Here is a 10,137-nt window from a genome sequence, read left to right on the forward strand (position 1 = left end):
CCTAGTGGAAGGAAAGAATTGTGAGGATTTAAAAATAGAGAATAAAGGCGAGTGAAAGAGAAAAATATGAAATGAAAAATAAAAAGAAATTTAAATAAAAAATAATTGCAAAATATTTTAAAAAAATTTCAATCTTCTCTATAAATGGAACGAGGAGATTAAAAAAAAATTATGCTTTTTTTTAAAAAAATTCCTTCGATTATTGTGGAATGGAAGCATGTGTTTTATATCTTAATATAATATTCAGAGTAAACATTTTTTTTAATTATAAGAATTTATAATTCTTATATTAATTAGTAAGTGACCATCCCGGTTTTGATAATTGTTTTGAATAGAATCTCTAGTAAAGGACAGTTCAGTACCCTTTAGAAAGGGAAATTATATAATGAAATAACATCATTAATATGGGGGTGGAGGTCGGGTTCAGATTAACAACTCAACAGAATCATAACCATAAAGTGCATCCCCTTCCTTATCCCTTATATTAGAATACAAATGTATATATTTTTTTTTCATCATATTGATGAAAATAATAAAAATTCCATATTTCTAGTTACCTTGTTTTTATTTTTTTTTACTTTGCCCGAGAAAAATAGCTAAGGACAATATCCAAAAAATATTACAGTCCCGGGTTTTCCGGTTCTCCCCTGTCAGCAGGAGACCCCTAGAATTTTTTTCTCAACACCCCCAGAACTCGTTACCACCAATCTCTGGCAGTAAATCTCCCATCGAAATTTCCCGAAATTTAAAAATTTGTCTAACTTGATAAATAAGAATTTTTAGAAATGGTATTTGTTAAATTTAAAAATAAATTATCAGTAATGTCAATTGTTTTAAAGGAAAATTGTTATATCCTCAAATGAAAAAAAGTTTTAAAATTATAGTATATAACAGGCGCGTAACCAATGGGGGGGGAAAGGGGGAAATTTCCCCCCCCCCATCGTAAATTTGACTATTTTCATAAATATCATTTTAAGCTAATAAAAATTTTACCCCTACCCCCCAGACCCCCCCCACCCCACCAATCAAAATTTTTCTAATATTTGAATATCAATTTTCCAACATATTATTCAAAAATATTAATAAAATGGAAAAATATTTAGTCAAAGAGATTGAAATCAAACGATAATTTATAAATAAGGTTGAGCATGAAAAAAAAGTAATGTGTCGTTAGCAGCGATATCATTATTGAATTCAATTGATCAATCAGAGTTTATCATTGCTGCTAGTTGCATCAATAAATTATTATAGCTCACTACTTTGTAGAAATTTACAAAAACCAATTTAGATTTGGTTCAGGTTATTGATTTGGCGGAAAATATACATGAACAGGTAGATACAATAAGAATGAATGTAGACGTTGAACCGAAGGCTAAATTTTATGATATAATACTAATTAAACCTCGTCTAGCACCTAGGCCATTATTGAGATGAAAATAAATATAGGCTCAACTGAAGAATATTATAAAATATCCATTTTCATCCCATTCTTAGATACTTTTTTATCGCAAATAAAAGTACGGGTTTTAGATAAAAAACAAGTCTTTAGCAATCTTCAAGTTTTATTACCCAAAGATCCTTCTTCATTTTCTAATGCCACTATTGGTAAAATTAAATATTTAGAAAAATTTTATTCCTATGAGATTGATACTGAAATAAATTTAATCAGTGAATTCGAATTGTGGTATAAATATTTATACGTTTAGCTATTTTACCTGAGCATGCTATTGATGCGCTCAATCGGTGTAAAGAAACCTTGGCTCAATTTCCTAATATTTCGAAGTTGTTTTATATTCTTGCATGTTTGCCTATTACAACATGTACGAATGAAAGGACTTTTTCCAACTTGAGAGGGTTGAAAACATATTTACGAAGTACTGTATCTCGGCTAAATGGGTTAGCTCTGTTAAATATACACAGAGATTTGGTTCCAACGACAAACGAAATAATTAAAAATCTTGTATTTGATAAGAAGTTAAAAAAAACTTGTTAATTTAATTATTTTAGTCAATATTTTAAACTACTATTAGTATTTTCAATAAAAAAAATATATTCTACTTATATTGTATGAGAATTTAAGCTGAGGCTAGTTTTTAAAACAAATTTTATAAAAAAATGACATTACACTTTATTTCAACTTTACATTTAAAAAAACTTTATTAAATATAATATACCTATCTTGAAATAATAAAAAAGAGGCTTGTAATATCCTATCCATAAGCACGAATTAGTAAATAATAGTTAAAAATAGAAATATAATTAAATTATGAATAATTTAATAGAATAGCTAAATAAGACCGGGCCGAAGGCCAGGTAAAAGGGGTTTGAGGGCAAAGCCCCCAAAAAATTTTTCCCCCCCTATAAGAAAATCCTGGATACGCCACTGGTATATAATATGTTTTTTTTAAAATTAATATGACACGAGCATGTCATTTTGTCATTATTCTAGTGGGTAAAGCGGAAAATCTATTATTTATTTTAAATTCAATTATATTTTATCAATTACTATCATGACATCTTCAAAGTTCAATTGCCAGAAAAATATCACATGCTATATATAAAATATCACATCTCCCCAATATTGCTGATTTTAATTTCATTTATTTTCTCCCGCAATCTTAAATTTTGACCTGGCCAACCCTGTTTATGTCAGATAGGTGGACGTATGTGTAACATTCAATCTGATTAATGCATTAAACAAAAGGTTTCAACGAGCAATTGGGTTAAGGGAGATATTTTTGTAAGTCATTTTTATATATATTAAAATATGTTTTAATTTAAGAATAAAGCAATCAGTAGTTGAACAACATTCCTTGATTTACTCCTAACCCCTTATGAGCCTAATGCCTACCTCCTATATATAAAGCCAAATGCACCCCTTCCCCTAGCTCATGTAGACACTGCCGATCTGTAAAAGAACTGAGAAATACTTTAAGGATTATTGATAAAATACATTGATGCCAAGAGATAATCAATGCTACAAAAATGTCGCAGAAAAAGTATATTTGTAACGATTTCTGGAAACCAATTAATATGGCACAGTAATATTTATTATGATTTTAACTTTAATTAAGCTATAAAATAGAAGTGTTTTATGTTAGAATAAACTTAATACGCAACTAACAAACGTTTTAGTGATATGTCTTAAACGTATTTAAATTTTACTCCAAAAGATAAAAATAAAGGCATATATTTAAAAAAAAATGGTATTGGAGATCTTTGTTCTTCTTATAAGTTAAACTCTAGTTAAATTTCCTCAAAAAATTAAATTTCGAACATGGTCAAATCCGAGGATGTCATTTGCATAACTGTAAATTTTATTATAGTTATTACAATTACATAATTTAGCTTATAATGAATGAGAGTGAATGTGTAGGCAAGACAAAAAAAATTAGACAAACCATTTAATTTTTATTTTACGGCACCATTTACTGTATAAGGTATCTGGCTTTCCCAATTTAATAATTTTATGTAAATACCTATTAACTATCTATCCCATCGTTACAGCGGATAATGGCTAAACTTCGCATAATTCGACTCATTCTACAAGCACGTGCTGGAGAAAATCCATTAACATTCAGGCGTTTTATTATAGGTTTCAAAATAATTGGCCTCCATGTTAAAGGATATGAAAAAGTAAATAAGTTAAGGTTTTTGCTAAGAAAAAAACCCAATTAAAGGGTTCAGTTTGATATGTTTTAAAAGTTGGAATAACTTTTTGGAGAGGAATGCCTGTAAAATATTCTAGATGTTTCTCAGCTTTACTAGTTAAGGGGATAGAGGATACTGGGAAAGTCAACATTTTGTTTTTATTTGTGTAACGCATTGTGAGGAGATATCTTTCAAGTTTTCTTTCTTAAAAAAAAATAAGAAGTTAAATTGATTATAAAAAAAGTTTTATTTTAAAAAATTTTTTATTTCATAAATATATCTACATAATACGACAATGGATATGGAATATATAATTATAGGGACAATAGAGGATAATGCATATTATAGTAGTTTCCCAGTGGAATTGAAATCTTATTTGTATATATATATATATATAACGAGACTTTAATAATAATAATAAAAAGACGAACAATAATTACAAGTAAAAATTATTAAGTAATGCGCAATGAATAATGAAACAATGATTAGTGTAATTGTAAGTAACGGTTCATAAGGTGCGGGGCGAATATGGGCTTTTATCTCGAGTCTGGAATGGTTTAGGGATGGGAATAAAACGGTTACGGTTAATTTCAAAGCATCGGGGAACGGTGACAAGAGGAACCGCTATCATTGTGATTGACATTATTTAAGATGTGTCTCTAAAATCTACGAAAATAAAACAATCCTGCAACGGAAAAAAATTGCAAACCCCTTTTATTATAATCAACTATTTATTATTAAGGGGGTGGCAATTTTTTTTTTCTCTTATGTACCTAAAAATATACATATTGTAATTTTAATTTTTTTTTATAAATATTACATAAATTGTGCTCAACATTAATTCAGTCATTTTTCCTAATTATTAATATTTTACTGTAATATATTTCATAAATATGGTGGTAAAATTGAACAAGTTCGTAAATAAGATTATTCTCTTCTTTTTTTTTTTAAAACAAAAACATGGTTAAGGTTTTCATTTGTATTTTTGGAGAATTTTAAACGTTATATTATATTGTATTTTGTTCGATTTTTACAAATTTTATGCTAGTAAATTATATTTTTATGGAGTAAATAACGGGTAATGAGGTCTATCAAGCGTATTGATTTTATTTTATGTTTTTTATTGAAATGTTAGATATCGTTGTATCCATTTGATGTTTTCGAATAGCGTCTTTGGCCTAGTCGGCTTCAGTGTTTGTATCACGTTCTGGGGTTTTAAATCCAATAGGGACCATGTTTTTTTTTCTTCTAAAACCAACTACGAGATCGGACACGACCGTGATTGGTTGTTGTTTAGCATAGGGCTATGCCGGCCAACTTACTTAAAAATAACAAATAAATACATAAAAATATTATTTTATTAATATTGAGTAGATATTTCCCTATGCTCCCCAAACCCTGAATCCGTGTTTATTGAAGGGTTCACATTCCTGCAAAAAACCAACCACTATCTAGCCACTCTATGGTTAAGGATTTTTCACAGAATTTTTTTTAATCCAAATTATACATCATATCTCATTTATAAAACGTATGCAATATTTATGATCGTCTCGTTGCTTGAATATTATAAAGATTCATTTCCATTTAGAGATATAATACATCTTAAAGTTTCAAGTTATATTACTCTTAGGGAGAAAAGTGAAACTTGTATTTTTAAAATTATTTAAACTGAGACCTCATTTTGGATAAATAATAAATAATAAAAGTTTTCTTTATTGTAATATTTTGAATTTAAAAAATAAATCAACGATTTTTGAAAGGCTGGCGTGTAATTTAATTTTATTCTACGCACCAATTTAGCAATTTAGCAATTTAAAAAACAGGGATTATAAAATTCAGCAGAATATATATATATAATGTATTAGAGATCTGCAAAAGTCAGGTTGGGTCGGGCTTAATATTTTTTAAAAAAATTCGGCAGGATCGGGTCTTAAAAATTTTTTTAAATATATCTAATTTTATCAATTTTATGTTGAATTTTTTATGTAAAATAAAAATATTTGATTTTATTTATAGAAGTTAGACGCCAATAACATATATCGTTTATTTTGAGTAATTATAAAAATTAATTTCTATATTTAAATAAATTCGGGCCGGGCTTGAAAAATTAGGCCCGATGCATATCACCAATATATATAAATAATTTCAACAATATTTTTCATAATGAATTGAAATTCATTCCATTTCTTTTCTAAGAATCTATTCTTATGAGCTAAGATTTTTGAAAAATATATGAATAATTAATGTTTTTCTGTAAAGATGTTAGATATCATAATGTAATTCTTTTTTACATAAAATTTAAAACTTTTAAAAATTAAACTTGTAATAAGTGATTAATTTTTTTTAAATATTTTGAGTCTTTTCTGCTTTTTTTTTATCTCTTTATAACTTACTACCTTATTGGTTCTTTTTTGGAAACACAATTAACTAATTTATAATTTTTCTTTTTATATTATTATAACTTCTTCTTAAACAAATAAAAGGTTTATCTACTATATAGAAAGGTTAACCTATAATATAATTATTAATAACTTAAAAAAACAGAGAACTATTAAATTAAAATTATATCAGAATTTTGTAATGAGTATAGTAAATATGATATGATATCTATTAGATTTACTTACGCAAACGGTAAAAATGACTATAATTTGTTTTATTTGCATATCGAAAAAGGGTATAAGTAACAAATAATATTTATTTAAAGCACTCATTCTTTCCTTCTTTCAAATAAGATGTTTTAGTTAAACATCTATTTAGCGTGGGCTAAACAGAAATAAGTTTCAAAAATATGACAAATCAGGGCACGGCCTAAAGCAATTATGTTCGAGGCTAATTAAATGTGCTTCGCCCTCAATCTCTATAGATGATTCCTCAGTTTGTTTTGTTAAATAACTAATATTTCAATTCTTTTATTCTTATTTTGATATGTCAATATTATAATTTGAATATAAATAGAAATTTACTAATTTATTGTTTATCTAAAATATGCAATCATATGCTATCAGCATTTGTAGTAATAATCTTAAATTACATAGCAACACAAATAACAGATGCTGGTTAATTTGCAGTAATAACCATGACACTCATATCAGAATTTATTATATTGGATAAATTGATAAAATAAAAACACTAAAAATCTTTGGAATAAATAATTGTGCAAATATATTGAAGCCTTGAGTTATTTACACGGCAAGGATGCCATATTAGAAATGAAACATTTTGGAACTATAAAATAAGGACCAGAATGATATGATGAAACATTTAAGATTTTATATATTGTCGCACCACCTCTAGTTGATATATTATATCATAAAATAATAGTAGTTTGTAAAATATCAAAAATATACTTGTATTAAAAATTTAACTCAAAACTGTTTTTTGAAAAAGAAAAAAATAGCTAACGTAAAAAAAAGAAAAGATATCAAATTTATTACATCTATTGTAGGATGAATAATAATATGTTTAATTTTTAAAATTATTTATAAATAAATAGATGGCGTTAAATACTTAAAAACTAATTGTTGTTATATTTATTATCAAAAGCATTTTGTAATATATCAATAACGGTGGTATTGTATGGACAAGAAAAAATGTTTTATTTATTAAAAATTTATTCTAAAACTAAAAATGATACTAAAAATAAATATAAAATAAGGTATATATATATATATATGTATTATAAAAAAACAATTTAATAACAAATTTAAATAGTCAATCTCGATTAACACATTTATTAGTAAAATTCATTATAATATTAGCTGTAATATATTATAACTGTCAAATACGTCTATAAAAGTAGCATTTTATCTAATATTTTATAAATAACTGTATATTATAATAGAAGATTATAAACTATATGTCTACTTACTTACTTTTTATTATACTTATTTGGACCTAAAAAATATTTTTTTAGGAATAGGTATGATAATAAAATCTAAAATAAATATACAGTAGATTAGTCATTTTGAACTCTGCTAATTACAATATTAACTTTTTTAGTATTCAATTAATAAATAATTATATTTGTTTAATTAGGGATATAAAATAATTTAAATAATAATAGTCAATTAAGCTTCAACTTTAATGCTAAATTAATATTTAGTGAATGATATTGATATTCTATTTTTAACACAAAATTTGATTGCTTGCTGACATAGTGAAAATATAATTTATATGTATTAATTTAATCTAATATTTAAAATAGTATTCATTTATTAAATATTTAGATAGTCTTATTAATTTTTAAATAATAAAATTAAACCTATATTTTACTTAATTGAATTATAAAAGAAATCATTCAGGGGGCAATCAAAAAAATTTATTTTTAGTTCAAGGGGTTAAAATTCCATTAAAAAAATTTTTTTTGTTTCAATATATGATTAGTACAAATAATTATTATATATCATTAATAAAATAATATAATATATGATTAAATGATTATAAATAATTATTAGATTTCAGTAATAAATTATTTTCAAAATTTTGGTTAAGACATTATCGTTTATCTGTAAAAACATTTTTAGCTATACTAAGAAGTCTTTCAACAGGGGCTCTGGAAGGGATTGTGGTGTTATATTTAATGAATAACATTTTTATATCAGGATATTGTTTAAAAATACTAAAATCTCGAAATTCATTTTTGAAAAAACTATTTAAAATTTGTTGATTATCAGAATTTAAATCATTAACAATCATATCTCCTGCTGTGGGACTGAAAAAAATCGGATATTAAATTATTGGTTTTTTTTCACAGGTTAATTTGCACTCATTTGAAGACTTTGATAATTCCTCAACTAATCTTTGTATTAATTGTTTTTTTTATTAAAATTTTCATCCATTTGCAACCATGTCCAATCTAGTTTAAAAAAAAGGATGAAGCATAGTTGCCAAAATATTTTCATCTTCAAAAATTGTCCCAATAAACCTAGAATTATTAAATACTGATTAATTTATTATTAATTTACCTATCTTCAATTTCTTTAAGTAATAAATTTAAGAGTGGTAAACAAAATTTCAGGTTCATTTGTTTAAAATTTTTTAATTTAATAATGAGCTGGGAAATATGTTTACCGGCGATAGGCACTCCAACAATCTGCTATTGTGCATATTAACGATGGTTCTATTAGACTTTTAATGATTTCTTTCTTTTCATTCTCCCATCTTTGGGAAATTTTAGCAACCACGGTCTGTCTGAAAATTATATTTTTTTGTGGAGTTAATGTTTTGATCATTTTTATAAATGATGGATTTTCAACAATTGAAAATGGCTGAATGCTATCTATAATAAAATCAGATATTAAATCATCTAAAATGGTTTGGATTAAAGTCTGAGGTCTCTTGAAAAAAAATTAATGGAGGATGAGCCTATTCCAATATTTTCTTTAATAGATTTTTTTCTCCTTCCCCCTTTTTATTTGGATTAAGAGTGATTGATGTTTTCTCTTAAAATTTAAATTGTAAACATTTATTTAGCATCTATACCCTTAAATGTTTTACAATGTTGCAAGTTGAGGTAATGCTAACTGAAATTTTCATATTTTTTGGACATGGCAAACATTTTACTAACAGATTTTTTTTCTTTATTTTGAGATATTATTTTAAATATGGTTTATAAATTGGCCATGGAATGTGGCCATTTTTGTCATCAATATTATACTTAAAAATTAATATAATAGAATAAAATAAAATACCAATTCCATTGCAATTAAAAATGGCAAATTCCTTGAGATGGATTGTAATATCAGAATTTGCTTGTTATTGTTAACTCGAACATAATATTTAATTAATATTTATAGATTCTTTTTTATATATAAGTTTTAATATTTTACATATATATATAATTTTTTTATAAATATATTAATATTAATTTATATGCTCATATGAAATAAATTAAATTTTACCCTCAAGTATTTTTATTATAATATAAAAAAGCGTTAAATAAAAGTATATCAAAATGTATCTTAAAAAGTATCTAAAAACAGATACAGATACCTCTAAAATAATATCTAGATACAAATACTTTAATCAAAAATCTATCTTGATACAGATACCACATTTTATATCTAGATACTTTAACAACTCTGATATTTAATAATATATTTTACAATTTAAAAATATGTATATATCTAAACTAAAAATTTAAAAAAAACTAGAAATAAAGTTTATAAATTTTTTAAAAAAAATAAAAAATTTTTTTATATTAAATTGATATGAATCTTTCTGTTGGAGACTTCCATTAAAACTTTGGTATCTATCACTTGTTATTTCAGATAACCCCCAGAGAGAATATGAAGTTTCACTAGGTGTAAAATTATGTATATAAAGTTTGTAAATAATAGAATATTATATTAACAAACCTGAAACTGGAGATAGATTCAAAATACTAATGATAGTAAAATTTGACATGTAAAAAAATAGAAATATTTTAAAATTTTTATAGCAAGCCTATGTCGAAGGAAAAAATCTTCTTGGGGTTTTTCGGTAAGT

Source organism: Gordionus sp. m RMFG-2023, chromosome 2 (assembly GCF_954871325.1).
Source record: "Gordionus sp. m RMFG-2023 chromosome 2, tfGorSpeb1-WG-v2, whole genome shotgun sequence".
In the NCBI taxonomy this organism is placed as follows: domain Eukaryota; kingdom Metazoa; phylum Nematomorpha; class Gordioida; order Chordodea; family Parachordodidae; genus Gordionus; species Gordionus sp. m RMFG-2023.